The 23433-nt window shown below is 35.1% G+C and overlaps 1 protein-coding gene and 1 long non-coding RNA gene across 2 annotated transcripts in view; both read left to right on the top strand.

Moving 5' to 3' along the window:
• The window catches only part of LOC118766635, a 728994-nt gene that overhangs the window by 422154 nt on the left and 283407 nt on the right, over nucleotides 1-23433 (top strand). The window lies entirely within an intron of this gene.
• Nucleotides 9531-17208, top strand: LOC118766535. The gene is made up of 3 exons (XR_005002470.1): nucleotides 9531-9541; nucleotides 15405-15407; nucleotides 17097-17208. It is a non-coding gene; the product is annotated as an uncharacterized LOC118766535 (long non-coding RNA).

Here is a 23433-nt window from a genome sequence, read left to right as displayed (position 1 = left end):
TGTACCTTTCTAAAAATATGAGCTTTTTTCCATGGCGAGAATTATTTTTGTTTTTGAACTCACACACAGTCTTTCTTGGTATCCAACTGTTCCAGATGGTTATGATAATTTTTCAGGGTAGAAACAATCATCATCATCATCGTTATTATCATTTGCATGTCTGACAGAAATACTTAGCAGCGTTTCTTCCACTTTTTTTCCTTTTGAAATCAAATGCTTCTAAGATCAACTTTGCCTTTCATCCTTTCAGCGTGGACAAAATAAAGTACCAGTTGTGTACTGGGTCAATGTGATTAACCTCCTCTATCTGTCTGTCTGTCTCTCTCTCTCTTGTAAATATTGCTAACCTTGTGCCAAAATTAGAAAGAATTGTTTTCATTATTATTGTTATTTAAGGCAGTTATTTCACCCATAGCTACGTTGTGAGTTTAAATTCCAGCAAGGTTGACTTTGCCTTTCATCCTTTCTGGGTCGATACATTAACCCTTTTGTTACTGTATTTATTTTGAGATGCTCTGTGTTTCTTTCAAGTACTTTAAATATAACAAAGAATTTAGTAAAATAACTTAGTTATCATTCAGCTAGTGTTAGGAACATAAATTGTGACTAAGGTTTGGTGGAAGATTTTAATTCCAAACTTATGAAAACAAGACATTTGTACTACAGAGCCAGAGCCGGTTTCAGCCGGATTGGTAACAAAAAGGGTTAAGTATCAGTGAAACATTGGGGGTCAATGTAATCGACTTTTCCCCTCCCCGCAAATTTCAGGCTCTGCACTTTTAGTAGAAAGGTTTATTTAAGGCAGTGAGTTGCAGAATTATTAGTAAGTTGGAGAAGATGTCTTGTGGCATTTCTTCTGCTTCATATTACATTCTCAGCCCAAACCCTTTTGGGGTCAGTTTTTGCCTTTCATCCTTTCAAAGTCAATAAAAACTAAAAAAAAAGTACCAGTCAAGAACCGATGTCAATCCAGTTGACTTGACCCCTCCCGCCAAAATTACTATTCTTGCCAAACAATGATGATTAAAAAACAAAAATGCTTTTATTTTTTTTTTTTTAAATGTCGAAATGTCAGAAATGAGTTGTTGTTGTTATTAATAAGATTATAATTATTGATTGATTTTTTTTCTTTTTATAATTAATCTCATCTTTAGAATTACTTTTCAGTATTTTACATCTATTTTATTACTTTTAAGTTGTTCAATGGTGACTGGATATCAAACCAATTGAAACACTGATGTAAATATTGAGGCTTTCAAGATGGGGTTTACTTGTCAATATATATATATATATATATATATATATATATATATATATATATAGGGTTGCAATGGGTAAATTGTCGCCATTTTATATTTTTTATTTCGTGTATGCGCATTGTTTGTTTTTGATTTTGTTCACTACACAGTATAGTAGGGTCAGTTGGGTACCATCTGTGTGAAAAACAGTACCATGATGCAATTCGCTTTGCGAAGAATTTGGAAATGATATGCTGTACTGCTTGGCATTCACACCAGTGTGTGCGGATGTCAATCTGAGGTCATGTACCAAGAGTGATAAAAAGCAAACATCCAGTCAACATCATAGAGTTTGGTGTAATCACTAGCGATGGTGATGTTATGCCTCCATTCATCTTCCCACATGGCCTCAGACTAAACATGGAGTTCTACATCAAGTGCCTGGAGGAGTTTGCCCTTGGTGAAGAGGGTGTCTGCTGGAAGACCTTATGTCTGACTACAAGCACACAAGCAGGAAAACTGAGTCATGGCTGTCAGACAATTTCTGCAACCACATCACACCTGAAATCAAATCTGGCTACCTAACTCCCCAGACTGCAATCCCCTTGATTATTATGTATGAGGCACAGTTGAACAAAAGACCAACAAAACTCCTTGTAACACCAAAGATGAACTGAAGGCAAGCATTATGGCAGCATTCACCAACTTAAACAAGGATACCATCCAGAAGAGTTGCAGGAAATTCCAAAGTCGTCTGGGGGCCATGGTTGAAGCCAATGGCAGTCTTATTGTTATTGAATAAATTTACTCTTTAGTATTTCAAGATATTTTTATGAAATTCTGGTAACTATATCTGTTAAAACTAGATATCAGTGTTATTTTCATTTTAGCATAATTTAGGCACCAATATATTCACTGCATCCTGTATATATAAATGGTATTTTCCTGTTTCATTATCAAGCAATACCATCTGCATTTTCTCATCCTTCCTGTTTGTGTTTTGAAAATTTCCAAATACAAATACAACACTGATTCTTGGGAACCATTGGTTCCAAAGCCTTTTCTGATTGCTGATGTTTCTAAACCAGGTGTGATCACTTTGGCTAACATACTAAAAATTCAACAAGGAATGACTGTGTGGTAAGTAGCTTGCTAATCAACCACATGGTTCCGGGTTCAGTCCCACTGTGTGGCATCTTGGGCAAGTTTCTTTTGCTATAGCCCTGGGCCAACCAATGCCTTGTGAGTGGATTTGGTGTGTGTTTGTGTGTCTGTGTTTGTCCCCCTAGCATCGCTTGACAACTGATGCTGGTGTATTTACGTCCCCGTCACATAGCGGTTCAGCAAAAGAGACCGATAGAATAAGTCCTGGGCTTACAAAGAATAAGTCCCGGGGTCGATTTGCTCGACTAAAGGCGGTGCTCCAGCATGGCTGCTGTCAAATGACTGAAACAAGTAAAAGAGTAATAGAGTAAAAGAGTAAATACTAAATTTACTTAAATAATTAGATGAAATGCAAGCATTTGAGTACATTAATGCAGATTGTTCTGAAAAAGCATGTCTGGTGACGGGGAAAATGTTAACCTTGCCTGAAAACAGATGAGGTTAGTGACAGAAAGGGCATTTGGGTGTGAATAATCTGCCTCAGTGAACTTTCTCCGACCCATTCAAGCATGGAGACATAGATCTTAAAATAATGATGATAAAAATCAAGAAGGTACCATACCATTCTTTGCTTTCTTTCCTCAAAGACAACATTGGTTTCATTTCCGGATGATAAATACCTATTTCTTTATTGTCCACAAGGGGCTAAACACAAGTACAGACAAACGGATTACGTCGATTACATCAACCCCAGTGCGTCACTGGTACTTAATTTATCAACCCCGAAAGGATGAAAGGCAAAGTCAACCTTGGTGGAATTTGAACTCAGAGGTCGACTTTGATGATAAATATCTTTAAATGAATTTGCACTGAATCCTCTATCCAAAGCTGCTGGTAGAAACCTCTTTGTTTCTGTCACCAAATACCTTTTGCACTTCTGGCTATGTCCATCTTCATTTCCATTGTTTGTTTTCCTAAAACTATCTGTACGTAAAATAACTTCATTTTATCATTAATTGCTCACTTTCTGTTTATACTTCATACAAATTCTTCATTTTCAATATTGTTTCTGTCTACAAAAGCAGCAGATATTCAATATTTCACCATCTGCAAGTTTGTAAGTTTAGATTTCATCTTTCAATAAACAATCTCTTGTTAGTCATCCTCTTTTCTCCAGTTTCTGTGGTCGCTTGTTTGATGTATGGCATTGAATCACAGTTGAAGGCTGCTATATTTTGTAATAGTATCTGTCTTGCAGTTCTATATTTAAGAGATGAGGAATTATGTACATTATTTACCTTTGGCGGATATTTGTTCTCATCTTGTTTGTTGTTAACACTATGTTTCGGATGATATACCCTCCAGCCTTCTTCAGGTGTCTTGAGGAATTTCGAACATGAGTTCTTGTTCCTAAGGTATTTTTCAATGTTGTTATTATTATTATTATTATTATTATTATTATTATTATAATTGTTATTATTCAGGTCACTGCTTGGAATCGAACTCGGAATTTTGGCGTAGTGGTTAAGAGCGTGGGCTACTAACCCCAAGATTCCGAGTTCGATTCCAAGCAGTGACCTGAATAATAATAATAATAATAATAATAACAACAACATCAAAAAATACCTTAGGAATGAGGGACCCAGGTTTGAAATTTCCTCAAGACACCTGAAGAAAGCTGGAGGGTATATCAGCTGAAACATTGTGTTAACAACAATCAAGATGAGGATAAATATCTGTCAAATGTAAATAATATAAATAAAGTATCTGTCTTGGACTAATTTAGCATATTGAAACTTGTTTAATGCCTGTCCATTAATGTCAACAATACGCAAACAAAATACAGAACAACAAGTATCAAGACAGATGTACAAGCAAATCTCTATTGTGGTGGTGGTGGTGGTGGTGGTGGTGGCGGTGGCGGTGGCGGTGGCGGCGGCGGCAGCGGCTACAGTGGTGAGTTAGTGATTTAACAACTAAATCACTCACTCAGCAAATTCCCTAAAATTTACAACGTTTGAATAATATATTAAGAATAGAAAGCCAAATAATAAAAGTGAAATTGTTATTGATGATCAAATACCTTTATGACATAGGGGAATATTGGAGCAGGCAAGAAATGTATTTCTTTGCAATATTTATAAAGCTGTTTTTATCTAAAGAGTCCATCATTGAAATATAATTCCTAGACTTGGTAATACAGTGATAGTCTGCATTGGCAAGTATTTCTGTAGAATATTTATCAAACTATTTCTTTATCATCATCATCTGATTATGCTTGCTCAAACAGACTCTTTTGATGGCTTATAGTGGTCACTATGTTCACAGGCATTTATTTCTTTATTGCCCACAGGGGTCTAAACATAGAGGGGACAAATAAGGACAGGCAAAGGGATTAAGTCGATTACATTGAGCCCAGTGCGTAACTGCTACTTATTTAATTGATGAAATAATTATTTAAGGATGAAAGCAAGGTTGACCTTGGCAGAACTCAGAATGTAAGAACAGATGAAATACCACTAAACATTTTGCCCGGCATGCTAATGATCCTGCAGCCCGGCGTCCTTTGCAGTTATGCACTTTGAGGGCTTGATGTTCCTGATCATTGAGAGAGAGAGAGAGAGAGAGTGTGTGTGTGTGTGTAAGAGAAAGTAAGTTGCTTCGATGTTACTGTCTTGAACTGTAGGTCTCTTGCATAAATGCCTCCACCCAACATTGTAGGTGTGTTACCGTTAATCAGTGTATAACACTTTTGCTCAGATTGCACAAGCACCATGCTGTTTTCCATGGTTTTACCTGTAATCATTGTCCGGGATAGGATCAGCAGAGAGAATTTCTTACCCGACAGATCCTGAAATGGCAGGAAAGAGGAACAGGCTTTAATAAAAGAGTTGATAACAAATATAGAAATAAACCACCCTGGGTGTCACATGGGTTGCATTTTGGCAAGGCTCATATGGATATATCTACATATATTTATATTTTGAGTTGCACTTTTCCTGTTTACATCAACTTACCACCCTTCTCGGCACGTAAAAAGCACCAACTACACTCACAGAGTGGTTGGCATTAGAAAGGGCATCCAGCTGTAGAAACACCACCAGATCAGACTGGAGCCTGGTGCAGCCTCCTGGCTTCCCATACTCCAGTCAAACCGTCTAACTCATGCTAGCATGGAAAACGGACGTTAGACGATGATGATGATGATGATGATATATATATAAATATAAATATGAATCTAATTTTGGTGCAATGCCTGTGATTTTACTGTGTACCTGGACACCTTCAGGTAAAGGGATTCTAGACCATATGTATATTTATATATATGCTCTAAAACCCCTTTACCTTAAGGCATGCAGGTACACATCAATTGTTGGATCATATTAGTGCAATAGTATATTATATATATATATATATATATGTAAGATGGCGAGCTGGCAGAAACGTTAACATGTTGGGCGAAATGCTTAGTGATATTTCGTCTGTCTTTACATTCCGAGTTCAAATTCCGCCGAGGTCAACTTTGCCTTTTATCCTCTTGGGGTCGATAAATTAAGTACCAGTTGCGTACTGGGGTCAATGTGATGGAATGGCCCCCTCCCCAAAATTTCAGGCCTTGTGCCAAGAGTAAAAAGGCATATTCCTTAGAATGATTAACCAAGGTGTTAGCTTGTGTTGGGATGAATCCTAAAAGACCAGAACAGGTGTGGGCTAGTGTCATTGTCTCATTCAGAAGAGATTAATATTTTGGCTAAGGATTGTTAATTACCCAAAGAAACTACTATTGACTTTTTGTGAAACCACTGGTATGTGATTGTTTATATTATTCGTTTTCTGTGTCTAAATATTTATGGAAGATAATATGTATTTATTCAGAAACTCAACTTTTATGTCACATTTGATTAAATATTTATAAAAATTGAATACGTTTGGTGATAAAAACAGGAAAATAGAACTCAAATTAGTGTTTTTCATTGTTTACTTACAGCCATTTTAGGGGTAACACCTTTAAGGGTTTTTTTTTTGCTGGGGTCAACAGGATTGACCTCCCCAGCACTTATTTTCTTAAGTACTCGTACTTATTAATTATATCAGCCTTTTTTTTCCCAAAGTGAAAAGTTATAGGGACATAAACAAACAAACATTAGTTGTCGAGTAGTAGAGGTGGGAGTCAAATACAATAACACACACATGCACGCACAGTCATACGCACACTCACACACATACGCACACACACACAAATACACATATATATATAAACAGCAGGTTTCTTTCAGTTTCCATCTACCAAATCCACTCACAAAGTCTAGATTGGCCTTGGGCTATAGTGGAAGGTGTTGCATAGTAGAACTGAACCCAAGACCTCATGGTTAGGAAGCCAGTCTCTCACCACACAGTCACATACTTATACCTATTAGGCTGCCTGTGTTTTTTTTTTGTTTTTTTTTTGTTTCATTAATTGGCAGAAGCAACAGAGTGACACAAGGGCTGAAAGTTTCATACATTGGCACTAACCAAACTGGTTTCGAATTGTGCTTATAATTCTTCTAGAACAAACCAGAGAGAATTGTATTTATTATTTTAGTGTGTCTACATCAATGTAATCCTGATTTCCGACCAATTTGATAAGTGGCAGCACACAAAATCCCCATCTTTTTAGTTACTCCTATGATTATTAATAAAAGGAAAAAAAAAATCTTTCTTAATGAAAAATAAGTTATCCACATACAACTTCGTTAAAATAATTTTCAGTAAATAGTACATACAAGGTTTCAATAAACAATGATATTTACTGTATTGGTATACTCTGCCACACAGAAATACTTACACACACACACAATGCTGGTGATTGCCACTTCTATACCAAAGAAGGCCATCTCTTCAATTAGTAAATTCTGTCATGAGATTTCGTATGACTCTCAAGTGCAGCTTTGGACAAACAGACCCTGCTGCAGATGTTACAAACATTTTCAAGCAGAAAAGTGTATGGGATTGATAGATATTTCCATACATACATGTGCGTATGTATGTACGTACGTATACAAGTGTTTATGTATGTATAATGATCATCCTGGATTAATAATGTAATGAGCCAGATGGGATTATTAATATAATCCAGAGATGAGGTCAAGAAACTTTAAGTGTAACTTGCCTTAGGTATTAAACATTTGGCATCTTATCTGGCCAACGATTGCTCTTTGACTTAGATTTACAGAGAACTACATGTGTGTGTGTGTGTGTGTTTGCAATTTGCATGTGTCTGTTTGTAAGGGATTGAAGAGGGTGGAGTCTAGATTAACGGCATATCATCAGTTCTTGGAAGTATTTTTGCTTCTTGTTTAATGAAATCAAAAATCATAAAACATCCTTATTTTTAATTTAGGATAATTCTAAATAATTTCTTTCTTTCTTTCTTTTTTTTCTCATTCCTCCCCCCACTCCACTCTCTTCTTTCTTTTCTCATGGGATCTCCGTCTCCTTTCACCCTCTCTCCCATCCTTATGTCCCTCTCCTTACCACTCTTGTCTTGTCATCTCCTTCCTTTCCACCCCCCTTCACCTTCTCTCTCCCGTATTGATCCTGGCAAATATATTTCCAGAAATTGTCTTCCTACAACTTAATTTCCTTTTTATATGTATAAAATTAATTTCATGTTTATACTCTGTGTGTGTGTATGTGTGTGTAGGGAGTATATATATAAACATACTCCCACTCACACACAAACACACACACACATGAACAAACATATATATATACACACACATGTACACAGTGGCATTTGTATTTGCATGTTGCATAACTACCACCAGTAGACGCATTCATTTATGCCATTTCTACATGCATCCACAAACACACTCACACACATTCATACATGTATATATATATACATATAATATATATATACACACACGCACACTCAAACACAAGTAACTGGAATAACAGTTAATTGCCAAGTGGAGATTTCATACACCCTGTGACCCATGATACTTCAGTGACTTGTGTGTGTGTGTGTGTGTGTGTGTGTGTACATGCGTTTGTGTGTGTGTACATGCATGTGTGTGTGTGCATGCACACATGTGTAAATGTGTGTGTGTGTGTGATCATTGTATTAACATCTAAATTTTCCTGCCCACATGGGTCAGGCAGAACGTCTTGAGGCAAATTTTCTACGGCTGGATGCTCTTCCTGATGCCAACCATCACCCATTTCCAAGCGAGCTAATATTTCCCTTTGAACGGACATGTTTCCACAGAAGACATAGAAACAAGGGACACCCCTTGCATGACAGTGACACCTGTTTACAGCTATCATGCAATGTCAAGGCAAGGAAACAGTACCTGGCGAAGTGAGACCAACGTTCCCCTGGATGGAATGCCAGTCCATGGCAGGGTTACACATTTGCAGATGAGTGAAATGGAGCAACTTGAAAGAAAGTGTTTTGCTGAAGAACACAGCATGCTGCTGGTCTGGGAATTGAAACCTGACTCTTGAACAATTTAGTTCAACAAAGTCTCATACTTATTCTGTCAGTCTCTTTTGGTTGATTAGTAGAATTGTGAGAGTATTAGGGATAAACGCTTCATGGTATTTCTTCTAATTCTTTGTCTTCTGATTTCAAATATTGCCAAGGTTAACTTTGCCTTTCATTTCTCAAGAGTTGATAAAATATAGGACTAATAAATTTACTAGGGTAACTAAAGCCAGCTCCTCTTGTCCATGTAGCTGCCCTGGGGCCTAAATTTGAAACTATTAATATTATTATTATTATTGTTCTATGTTTGACTTTTGGTTTATATTTGTACAAGTTGGCTCCAAGTCTCACCCAGAGACCTCAAGAGACAACAGGTTGGATGTTTGTGTTGGTGTTATGCCTAGGGTGCCATATATTTGGTTTTGTACTTAGTGTTGTACTAGTGAATGTCTAAAAAACCATACAAAAATTATGTTTGTGTTAAAACTTGAGATTACATAGAAAGTATTTTACATAGGATGTGAGCAGTTCTCATGAGCACTATCTTTTGAATTTCTGCCATTTTGGGGTTTCCTGGTATCTGAGTTAGGTAGCAATCAGTCCCTTTTGCTATTTTATTATTATTATTATTCAGTAGTTTTATTTTTATAGCGTGCTTTCACTTCACTACCGAGCGCAGCTCTGTGTGCCTTGGGTATGTGCTGTGATTTGTTGTGATGCTCTGATGGTTATTGTATGGAAAGTGCTCTGCGTAGGATGTGTGCAGTGCCTAGTAGTGCAATTTTCTGTATGATATATGTGTTTGTAAGTCCTGGTGTTTTTGTTATGTATTTGTCTGAATATTTTTTTATCATGCCTAATGCACCTACTATGATAGGAATTGTTTCTGTTTTCAGATTCCACATTCTAGTTACCTCTATTTCCAGGTCTTTGTTATTATTATTATTATTATTATTATTATTGTTATTATTATCATTATCATCATTATTATTATTATTGTTAAGGTGGGGAGCTGGCAAAATCGTTAGCATGCAGAACAAAATACCTAGTGGTATTTTGCCCATCACTTCATTCTGAGTTCAAATTCCACCAAGGTCAACTTTGCCTTTCATCCTTTCAGAGTTGACAAAATAAATACTAGTAAAACACTGGGGTTGATGTATTCAACTAAACCCCTTCCCACTGAGCTTCAGACCTTGTATCTATAGAAGAAAGGATTATTATCATTATTATTATTATTATTATAATTATTATTATTATTATTATTATTATCATCATCAATGTGGTGCACTGGCAGAATCATTAGTATGCCAGACAAAATACTTCACAGCATTTCTTCCTGCTTTACATTCTGAGTTCAAATTTCACTGAGGTCGACTTTACCCCTTATCCTTTCAGCGTTGATAAATTAAGTACCAGTTGCATACTGGGGTGTCAATGTAATCCACTAGTCCCCTCTCCGCTAAATTTCAGGCCTTGTGCCTTTAGTAGAAAGTATTATTATTATCATTATTATTATCATTATTATTATAATCATCATTGCTACATTGTTGTTGTTGTCCTTTTCGTTGATCTTCATGCTGTTCTTGTTAATGTTGTTGCTGAAAATTCTAAATAAATTTTCTGGGACACACCCTTCTCACTCCCCACCCTGGTCCCCTACATCAACCACTAGAAATAAAAATACAAGTCATAAACAATCAAATAACCAGTGCTGAGAGTAAAATAAAAACATAAAAAGTACAAATGAAAAATAAAATTGCCTCATTTGTTGACACGGTTACTTGATTTTTGTGCCCCCTCCTCTATCTTCTCTTCCCACCTCTATTCCTTCCACCCACTACCTGCACAAACATACACATACACACATGACTATACATATATACATCAGTATACGTCTATACACATAATCTCATACATACAAATTTTATCCCTAAATGTACACGCACACGAACACACATACACACACTGCTACATATTGGCACTCATCAATAGAAGCCCATACAAATTACTACATCGATATACATACACATATACACACATGAATATACATAATAAAATGTCAGCCATATGCATGCACATGCAAAACGGTGCATCTGAATAGGGTCATACATAAAATTTGTCTTTTTGCATAAAGATATATACAGACTTATGCATACATAAAAAAATATTACCCTATATGTATGTATGTATGTATGTATGTATGTATGTATGTATGTATATATATGTATGTATATATATATATGCATACACATACACACACATACATAAGTCACATGTATATATATATACACATACAGGCTTGTGTAAAAGTTCCATTGCTATACATACACATACATACGTATATATACATACAGGTTCATATATAAAAAAATCTCTTTATATATACACATAAAAACACATATGCATACACCATCGAAGTTCTGACACTACACATATGCATGCATATATATATATATATATATATATATATATATGCACACACACACACACAGGTATACATACATACACTCAAATGCATATGTATACACATACTTACATGCTCATTCTTAAAAATGTTATCCTTATACATACGTGCACACACACTCACAGTAAACTTCAATCCTCATACATACATACATACATACACACATACGTAAGTACATGCACATATAACTGCATATACATACAAGCCGGTACGTAAAAACTCCATACACAAATATGCATGCATACACAATCATACTTAAGAATATTACCCCTGTACACACACACACACACACACACACATGTGCACACACACACATGTGCACACACACACATACACACACACATTAGTGAAACATGGTCATACATAAAGATGTTATGCTTTGCACACACCTCCACACAATTACATATACAGATGCACACATCATTATGCATACATACACACATATATACATAGAAGCTCATACATAAAATGTTATTCCTATTACACATATACATATGCAAGTGCACATGTAGATGTGCACATGTAGATGTGCACATAGGCACACATATACATAGATACAAGTTCATGCATAAAAATGTGATCCGTATGCATACGCATACATGCAGGTGCACATATACACACACATGTCAGAACACATACGTAGATAATAAAAGTATTATCTCTTAGGCACACACTTAGGTACACATACATACATACATACATACATACATACTTACAGATAGACGTACATAGATACAAGCTCATACATAGAATTTTCTCGGCGTATACATTCCATCTATTAAAAGTTATCAAACCGTATGATGTATGATATATGATGGGAAGGAGAACAAGTTCAAATTGGATTCTGGTGCTTTAAGCCATTCAAACTCACTGCAGCATGACCTTGGTTTCAAAAACAAGAAACACAACAACAAAAACAACTCCAAGAGCAACATTAAAAACTTCCCTCCCAAAAAAAAAAACAAAAAACCTCAAGGATTTCTTTCGAAGCACCAACACAAAACACGGTTCATTTACAGAAATTCTTCCTGTTTTTGCCTTTTTTTTTTTTTTTCACCTTTTGTTATATTGTTTTTTTTTTTGTTTCTTTATTATTGCATTTTTTGGGGTTTTTTTTTTTATTGGTGCTTAGTTGGACATTCCTGATTTTTTGGCTATGACACTATTACCATTTATTATACAATATTTTGTTTTGTTCTTGTTTCCTCCTCCTTTCCTTGCTGTCAGTAGTGACCAGTCAATTGGTCTGTTACCATTGTGTGTGTTTATCTACGTACATATGTGTGTGTGTGTGTATGTTTGTGTGTTTGAATGCATGTGTGTGTTTGAATGTGCAGTTAAAACAGATTTTGCCTATGCACATCTGTATTTGCCTGTATATATAAATATGTATGCATTTATGTTTATGTATTAGTATATGTGCATATGTATGCATCCATTTACATATATATATCAATTTGTGTTGGCTTATATGTCTGGAAATATTTAAAATAAATAAATATATATATATATATATATATATATGCATATACACACACACACACACTGTCACATGTATGTATGAATGTATATATATATATATATATATAGATATATATATATATATATATATGAATGTGTGTATATATAATATATATATATATATATATGTGTGTGTGTGTGTGTATATATTTAAAGTATGTAATGTATATATTTGTGTACATCAGGTTTGGCCCCAAATGTATGACTATATGAAATGTATTTAATTGCATACCTATATTTGTGCACATACAACCTATAAGTATAGTCATGTGTGTATATGTATGTGTATAATTGTGACACACCTGTATATCTGTCCATAGGAATATGTATATTTGCACGTTTTGTTTTCAAATAGAAATTATACAAACTTTATGGTAGTAGATTGAGCTGTGTGTATATACTCACACACAGAGATTTAGGTATAGATATTCATTCATATATATATATATATGCTTGTGTGTTGAGTGTGCATTCACACATATCACTGTTGACATTTAAGCATAATGCATTTATGCATGTAGACAAGTTTATGTATTTGTGTCTGTCTGCACAGCAGAAGATAGAGCTGCAGCTATAACTCAGCTCTCGTTAATACCAACAGCCATCTGTTCCTGTGAAACCTTGGATAGTGAAGATCTATCCATTGCTGGACGTGTTCCATCAATGCTGAGTGTCTCTTACCTGGTCATAATGAGAAACAAAAAAAAGTGATGGAAAGAGGTGGCTGGGTCATTGGCAGGACATGGTGACCAAGTAGCAGATATGGTTTACTGGCCATGTTCTTCGGTTGCTAGAGGAGAGACATGCTACCATTGTGATGAAATAGACACTGGAAGAAGGAAAGAGAAGGAGGGGAAGAAGACCAAGGAAGACTTGGCACCATATGTTCTGGGACAACACAGTAGCATTAGGAGTTGACCTGAGCTGAGTGGAACCAGGAGAAGGCAAGCAATGAGGACGTCTGGAGAAGTCTTGTTGCTTGTTCTGCTGACAATACTGGAGGATTCTAAAAGCTAAGAACTACAAAAGCACATTTAGAAGATTATGTATATGTGTGGATGTTTATGATATACATTTAATATACACTCATTTCTTCTGATTACTTACTAAGAATAAGACATTTGGTCAGCCAGGGCCGTAGTAGATAACACATGCCCAAGGTGCCACTAGGCAATGAGATTGAACCAGAAATCATTTGGTTGCAAACCCAGCTTCTTAACCAAACAGCCATGCCTCTGCCTATCTGTATATTTCTCTTATATTTTTTTCAATTATTTCGAGTTTCAAAAGCTTTCATGACAGGCCCCCTCCCTCCCTCCTCCCCTTCCATCTTATTTTGTATTTCCATTTCTCACTGTCTTCTCATTTTCCTCTCATCTTTCTCTCTCTCTCTCTTTCCAATCTTTCTTACCTCTCTCCCCTCTTTCTGATTTGCCCCTCTCTCTCTCTCTCTCTCTCTCATACACTCGTTCATTTCAACCCTCTCTTTCTCTCTTCTCTCCTCCACACAAACTGTATAACCTCTCTCTCTACCTTCCCCCAACTCCTCCCTTTTCTTTTCCTCATCCGTCCACATAAAAATCTACTCAGTTTTCTCCTTACCGTTCTACCTTTCCTTCTCTCTCCCTCCCTCCCTCCCTCTCTCTCTCTCTATTAATTTACTAATTCATCTATTTCATTTCGTTAACTACCCACACATATTTTTTTTTTTCCTAACATGACCAATCTCCAAACTCCAACTCTTTCCTCTGCAACTAATATCTCTCTCTCCAAGAACACTCTTTTGGTCAGACAAGCACAGATGAACCCTTCCCTCAAACTAAAGAGCAGCTTCATTGACTAGAGTGCAGCCAATCAAATCTTGATGAATTACTCACTTGTCAGCATCAAACGAGTTATTGACAGTTAATTAGGACATTATGCCTCAACAATAACTGGCAAACACAGACGTTTCTTCCCCCCCTCTCTCTTTTTCACATTCTTCATGTTGTTATTGTTGTTATGAGTGGTGATGAATGTGATGGGGGAGGGGAGTGCTTTTGTAGTTGTTTTTTTCTTCTTTTTCTCCTTTTACTAAATTTTTATTTTATTTTATTTATTACTATTATTAGTATAATTATTATTGTTATTGTCATAGTGCATATTATTATTCTCATTATTGTTGTTGTTCTTATCATTGTTATTAATATTATTCTTGTATTATCATTGTTGTTATATATTATTATTATTATTGTTATTATTATTATTATTATTATTATTATTATTATTATTATTATTATTATAATTATTTTCTTTTTAAACTTCTTGCCAGACTGCTATCAAAATTTCATGTTTAAATGAAGCAATTTTTTTTTTAAATCTCTCCTACCCTACCTTATAATTTTTTCTCCCCTCTTTTTTTTTTGTTTTTTTCTTTTTTCTGTTTCACATTTTTAAACATCATTTTCCATGGAGTAGGGTTATGGTTAGGTTTCGGGGCGGGGGGGTAGATTTGTGATATTTCAGTGGCAGCTACTACTTGTCATTTATTTTCACCACCTGTCCATAAACTACCAGCTGAGTCAACAGTTTCATACATGTTGACTTGACCTGCTAGAATTAGCAGGTACATTTTACTCAGTCTGTACCCTTCTAATTTAAAATTAATGAATAAAATGGTAGCAATTTCCATTTCTTTTTTCTTTTTTTTTTTTTTTTGTTTTGTTTGGTCAACAAGGCAGCTTTATACATGATGACTTGACCTGCTGGAATTAGCAAGCAAATCTCATTCAAATCACAATCTTGTAATTCAACCCTTGACCTTTTAGCATTTAAACCAGCCATAGCCAGCCATCTACCTGTTTTATATTCAAAGTGGCCAGATCTGACATCTCACACCTACCTCACAATGTCATTCTAAACGTAAACAAATCACGTCATTGAAATCTCACAGTTACAAGATACATCATGGTTACTTCAAAGCACAAATCACATTTGACAGAATAAACTGAATTCTAAAGGATTAAGCATTCAAATTATTCTGTCAAATTTTAGTGCTAGGTTAGCAATTTCAGAGAAGGAGTATAGTCAATTTATATCACGTCCAGTACAGGGATTTCTCGACTTGCGTGAGTAATTGGGGGACGCGCAATTTGAAATTCGCGCAAGTCGAGTACCAGATATTGTTTTCTATAAATATTTTCCGGGATAACTGCTAAATATTGTTATATTAAAGAAACACTTGGGGAAAGTATTGAATGAACTTTCTTTTCTATTTGAAACCAAAAAACTTTTATTGGTGACTGCTTTGTACGAATACAAATTACAAAAAATAATACAAATTGTTTAATGATTATAAACAGAAAATAGAAAAATACATAGCAAATAAATTTACTTATTCAGTTGATCAAACACAATTAATTTTACTTTATGCATATTTGAAATGATGGATAGATAACAAGATAACAGACAAGGCAATGCAACCATGGATAATAAATATTTTTACAACAAGCGCAAGTCGAGAATACAACTCGCGCAACCTGAACACTCGGTATCAAAAGTTGGCTCGCGCAAGTCAAATTTCGCGCAAGTCGGGGAATCCCTGTACTTCACTGGTTCTGTATTTCATCATCCATTGAAGGATGAAGGGCAAGGTTAACCTCAGCTGGATTTGAACTAAGAATACGAAGTGTCAGCAGAAATGCTGCTATGGAACTTATGTTTCCAATATGTTAATAATTCTATCAGCTTGCCACCTTTTTCAATGTTATTGTTATCGATTTCTTAAATAAACACAAGGCTTTACATATGGAGTAAGGCATCTGTTGACTGTATCAACCCTTGTACACTATTGAATGTATGTATATGTGTGCATGTGCATATGATCATTACAAAGAAAAAATATATCTTTGTGAGTATATCTGTGCATGTCTATGTGCACACATGCATGTGTATGTTTGCAAATATATATATATATATATATATATTGGAGCCTGGTGCAGCCATCTGGTTCGACAGCCCTCAGTCAAAATTGTCCAACCCATGCTAGCATGGAAAGCGGATGTTAAATGATGATGATGATGATATATATATATATATATATATATAGGCATCAGATGTTGTGTGCAAGAGAGAAGACTGCAGTGGTTTGGTCACGTGATGTGTATGGACGAGGACAGTTGTGCAAAGAAGTGCTGGGTATGTGTGGGAGAGGTAGAGCCAGGAAGACACGGGACATCATCAGATGCTGGGTCAAAGGACCAGGCGATGTGGTGATTTTCTGTGCTAAGTAATAATAATAATAATAATAATAAAGTACCAGGCAATGGCTCTCATGGCTTCTGATTTAACTAATTGAAGTGTTATGTACATCGTTCTGTCTTGGTATAAAAGATGTACTACAGCAAATATTCTGCACAATACCACAGGTAAGTAAAATGACCATCTTCCACTCATACAGGCTTGTCCTTTCAGGTGTCGGTGCCACTTAAAAACCACTCGTGCTTGTGCTGTGTAAAGGCACCCATGCCAGTGCTGTGTAAATGCACCTGTGCTGGTGGCACTTAAAAAGTACCCAGCACCCTCTGTTAAGCGGTTGGCATTAGGAAAGGCATCCAGCCATAGAAACCATGCCACAATAGACAATTAGAGTGTGGACAATAACCCGGCTGGTCAGCTCCATGTCAAACCATCCAGCTCATGCCAGAATGGAAAGCAGATGTTTAACGATGATGATTATATATAATCAATAGTAATAGAAGCGAGAAGTAATATTTATCTCCTATTTTAAGAGGATGTTCTATTAGAACAAAGAATACTGCATTATTAAGCATGAGAGGACCTCTTATATGATCTTGTGGTATTTATGACCGAGAAATCTCAGTTGCTTGGCCCTTTTCCCATGAAACAGTTTCCTATTTACTGCAGCTCATATCATCACTTCTTCATAAGACACTCTGTCTGTCCATTCTGTTCTCAGTATTCTCCTTAAGAACCAAATTCCACAGCTTTCCGTCTCATTTCTGATGTTATAGACCATGCCTCACTTCCATTCATAAACACAAGGTAGACATAACAGTTCAGTATATGGATCCTGGTCCCTGTGCTCAGAGTACTGTTTCTGAAGATATTGTGCAATTTTGGATTCTTATTACTGTTATCAAGGCAGTGAGATGGCAAAGACAATTAGCATGCTAGAAAAAGTACTTTAAAGAATTTCCTCTGGCACTTTACGATCCTACTGGTGTCCATTTTGCTTTCCATCCTTCGAAGGCTGATAAAATAATTTACCTGTGAAGCACTGAGGTTGTTTCAATCAACAACAACCTCACCTGCAAATTTTCAGACTTTGTGCCTATAGTAGAAAGGGTCATTATTATTATTGAGTGAGAGAGCAGGGCATGCCATGAAATTGACACTGGGGTAAAATATATGAAGCCCAGCATACCCATCATGAATACCCATCTGATAAAAGTACACCAGGCACATGCATCACAACCATATATGCACGACTTGCAGGTAGGACCCAGTTAGAATTTTCTTCAGATTGAGTAGCCCATCTTGCTCAAATGGCCGGCCCTTGAATAAGGTTTGTTTAAGGATGTTGAACGAAACACCCATGTTTCCTCTCAGCACATGGCTATTATGCTCCCCCACTACTTCTGCTCATGATCAGAGATGCACATATTGTCAGCTGCTAAGGGACATGCTCAACCGGTTACGGTCAAACAACTGACAAGCAAATCTGTGGTATTGTGCAGAATATTTGCTGTAGTCCATCTTTTATACCAAGACAGAACAATGTACATGATAACACTTCCATTAGTTAAAATCAGAAGCCATGAGAACCACTGCCTGGTACTTTATTATTATTATTATTATTATTATTATTATTGTTATTATTATGATTAATAATAATGATAATAATAACAATAATAGTAATAATAATAGTCTCCTGGCAGAATTGCTTGCACAATGGTCAGAAAGGACTTAGCAGAATTTCTTCTGGCTTAACATTCTGAGTTCAAACTCCACCAACATCAACTTTGCTTTTCATCCTTTTGGGACTGGTGAAGTAAATATTAATTGAGCCCTGGGGTTGGTATTATCAACTAAACCCTTCCCAAATATTTCAGGCTTTATGCCGACTGAACCAAGAATTATTATCATTATTAGTTCAAATTTCGCCAAGGTCAACTTTGCCTTTCATCCTTTTAGGGTAGATAAATTTAGTACCAGTGAAACACTGGGGTCAATGTAATTGACAAGTCCCTCCCTCGAAATTTCAGGTCTTTTTGCCTATAGTAGACAGGATTATTATTATTATTATTATCTCTATATATATAAACGGCAAAATGTCTGTCTGTGTGTGTATCCTTTATACAAATCAACAATTTTTCAGTTAGAGGGCTCGCACTTTCTATGGTCATTCAAAACCGTGCAAGGGTGGTCGTACACATCTTTACATTTCCCAATCACCCCGCAAAGCCATTAAAAAAATCAATAGAAGTGACATTTTTGTGAATTTTCTATCCAAAACTTAATCAAAATGCCCAAAACTTGATACGCCAATTGAATGCCAGCTAGCTGTATGCGATTGGTCAGAGATTTGGACAGTACTCGCGTGTATGTGCACACGCATGCAGCTGTATATGCATGCCCTAGCACTATGACCCGGTGTTGCCAGGTCATAGTGCTTGTTATTATTATTATTATTATTATTATTATTATTATTATTGAAGGCTGTGAAGCTACCACAATCATAAGTTCGCCAGACAAAACACTTAGCAGCATTTCGTCCCTCTTTACATTCTGTGTTCAAATTCTGATGGGGTCAACTTTACCTTTCATCCTTTCAGGGTCATTAAGTACCAGCTGATCACTGATGTCAATGTAATCAACTTACCCCTCTCCTGAAACTTCAGGCCTTGTGCCTATAATAGAAAAGATTATTATTATTAGTAGTAGGGCAGTGAGCTGGCAGAAATGTTAGCACACCAGGCAGAATGCTTAGCGGTATTTCGTCTGTCGTTACGTTCTGAGTTCAAATTCCGCCGAGGTCGACTTTGCCTTTCATCCTTTCGGGATCGATAAATAAAGTACCAGTTTTGCACTGGGGGTCGATGTAATCGACTTAATCCCTTTGTCTGTCCTTGTTTGTCCCCTCTGTGTTTAGCCCCTTGTGAGCAGTAAAGAAATATATTATTATTATTATTAGTAGTAGTAGTAGTAGTTGTAGTAGTAATAGTAGTAGTAGAAATGGCAGTGGGTGTCTGAGGAAAAAATAAAGAAAAGAGAAACTGCAGCTAAGCTGTGTAAGATTTAATAATGTTAATAATATAAACCTAGGTTATTAACCTTCTAATGTTCATATTTTTCATCTTAGAGAGATTTCCTTAAAGTAATTGCCAGACTACTCATTAAAAAAAATAATAATAAATAAATATAATAAAAGATTCATAGAAAAAAATATATAAATAAATAAAAATCAGAATTGAAACATAATAAAATGTCAAGATTAAAAGAATTTTAAAACAAAATATAAAAAGGAAACAACAACAACAGCAACAAAAAATAGCACTCAGTATTTAAATATGGAAAAGCGAATAAATATATATACATGTTAAACATGAATAATAATATGAAAAATCTCATATATATATATATATATATATATATATATATATATTCCCTACATGAAATTAACAATATTAGCCAAATTCAAAACAAAACTCTTCATATAATATATATATATATATATATATATATATATTATATATATATATATATATATGTATGTATGTATGTATATGAGAGAAGAACGTTTTAAAAATATAACAGGATATAAAAAACACTTTACTTCGAAACCTTTGAATTGGCATTCGATCAAACAGTTTATTCTGTTGAAACCTCTCCCTTGGTACCACTTTGTTACTTTAGCTTTCAAAGAATATCTATGTAGGACTTTTTAATTTTAGTTTTATTTCCATTTTTAATTTAACATCAGCGTCGTTGCTGCTGCGTGTACATGATGTTGTTTTTTTTTTATATATGTATATATATATTTGCTTTCTTTGTTTCTGGGGGCTTTTTGCCACTGCATATTTTGGGTTAGAATCTTGAAAGAAATTCTTTCAAAACCTATGGTGTGTGTATGCATGTGTAATATATGTATATACACATCCATTCATCTATCTATCCATACATACATGCATACATATCTCTCTCTCTCTCTCTCTCTCTCTATATATATATATATATATATATATAATATATATATATATATATATATTTAATATTATATTTATGCACACTTGCATAAGTATTAATTAGATAGAAAAATGTGGCTACATATGTCTGTGGGCTTTATAATTTTATGTCTGAATATGCATGCATATATGCATGTGTATGTATGAGTATGCATACATATATGTGCATGTATATATGTGTGTGTGTATAGGCTTGCTTGTATGCTTTTTTATGCAGTGTATGTATGTGCACTGTCTATGAATATATATGTATTTATATGTGTATTTCCATGTGTATGCATATATAGTTTCTCAGAATATTTTCGGTGGAATCAGAGCTGAGAGAAAAATGATAATAATAATGATGATAATAATAGCAATAATAGTATTAAAAACAATCTCAACGAAAATATAAAAGCAAAAAAAGGGGGAAAAAACAAAGAATTAAAATGTAAAAAATGCAATAACAACGACAAAGATGATAATTTTGTCTTTTCATTAAAGAATTACCCCCTGAGGGGTGTTGGGGGTAGAATGTTTGTCTTGGCGAGGCCTTTCAATCTTGGGTCAATATAAAGATGATAAAAAAAAAAAAAAAATGACAAGCAAACAAGTAACACAATAAAAACAAAAGAAAAACAAAGAAGCCAAACACAATGTACATACACACTCTTAGTTTCCCATGATTTGATTACCGTTAATAAGCCTCAAGTTGTATGCTGTCGATTTAATTATTCCCAAAGTAACTCTTCTGTTGTTCTTTTGCTCCATGCCAATCGACTAAGCAACGAGCGCAGAAGGCAAGCACTGATTCTCTGAGGATTGATAATGGATGGAAAATTGCACCATTAATTAGAATAAAATGGATAGACATTCTAAGCTTTCTGACATTAGTTGTTTAGTTTGTTGAGTTGAAACGAGAAACGATGTGTTCACTCACCAAGAAATTGGAAGACCATTCTTAGCTTCATTTATTTTCTTCAGCTCTCTCTCTCTCTCTCTCTCTCTCTCTCTCTCTCTCTCTTTCTCTCTCACTCTCTTTCTTTCTCTCTCTATCTCTTGTTATCTCTCATACTATCTTCTTTTCTATTTCAACCCCTCCCGTTTTCTTTATTTCTTTCTCTATCTCTTTCTACCATCTCTCCCTCTCTATTGCTTTCTCTCTCTCTCTCTCTCTCTCTCTCTCTCTCTCTCTTCTTTCTGTCTATCTATCTGTCTTCCATCCTCTTTCTTGCTCAAACAGTTCTTCCTTTTTGCTCCTCTTCCTCCACCACCACCACCACCACTGCCAAGAACAACGACAACAACAACAACATTGGTTCTGTGTTTTATGGGCAAAAACTTAATTATGGACACAATTAACTCCAGACATGTTGAATTGTCGGACTCTGACAATGATCAAAGGATGGGATGCTTCAATACTATGAGGTGTTGGTTGTGTTTGTCACTTACACACATACTGCTGCAGTATGGTGGTAGCTGTGTGCACATGTACATGTATGCATATGTATGCATACATGTCTGTTGATGTGTATGTGCCCACAAACACACACACACACACACATATATATACATATATATATATATATATATATATATACATGCACACACATCAATGTGTTTGTTGATATATATACATATAGATGGATGTGTGTGGACACACCCATATGTGTATATGTATGTGTCTGTATATATATATATATGGATGTTGTGTATATATACATATATGTGTGTGTGTATATGTATATGTTTATATATGTATACATATGTATATTTATGCATATATGTATACATATGTGTATATATGTATATATATGTGTATATATATACATGTATATATATATATATATATATGTATATGTGTGTGGGTGTGTGTATATATATATATATATATATATACATATATGTATGTATATTATATAAAGAGGGAGAGATGCCAAATTTATTTTCTATGCGTACGTCTAAACATGTGGTGTGTGTATATATGTATCTGCCTCTCATGGTGTCGTTTATCTGTTTATTTTATTGTATGTTTATATATTTATGGTTATAGGTATCTGAGAAAATATAAAATTCTCTGTCTGTTTGCTTTTCTCTCTCTGTTCCTCTTCTTCCCTAATATATGTGTGTGTGTGTGTACTTCTGTGTTATGCATGGAAATATATGTGAAGGCACTATGCACATATAAGAGATTTTGTATACACTCATAAAAATATATATATCTTGTGCGTGTGTGTATCTATTTAGCTATCTATCTATACATACATACATATATATATATATATGTTGAGAGAGAGAGAGAAATGTGTCTTTGTTGTACACATGTAAAATGAAGCACACTTAGCTACTTAATACATAAACACATGCACATATATATATATATATATATATATACACACATGCACA

This window comes from Octopus sinensis, linkage group LG16 (assembly GCF_006345805.1).
Source record: "Octopus sinensis linkage group LG16, ASM634580v1, whole genome shotgun sequence".
In the NCBI taxonomy this organism is placed as follows: domain Eukaryota; kingdom Metazoa; phylum Mollusca; class Cephalopoda; order Octopoda; family Octopodidae; genus Octopus; species Octopus sinensis.
Note: the sequence above shows the minus strand (reverse complement) of the source record. Positions and strands in the feature narration are given on the sequence as shown.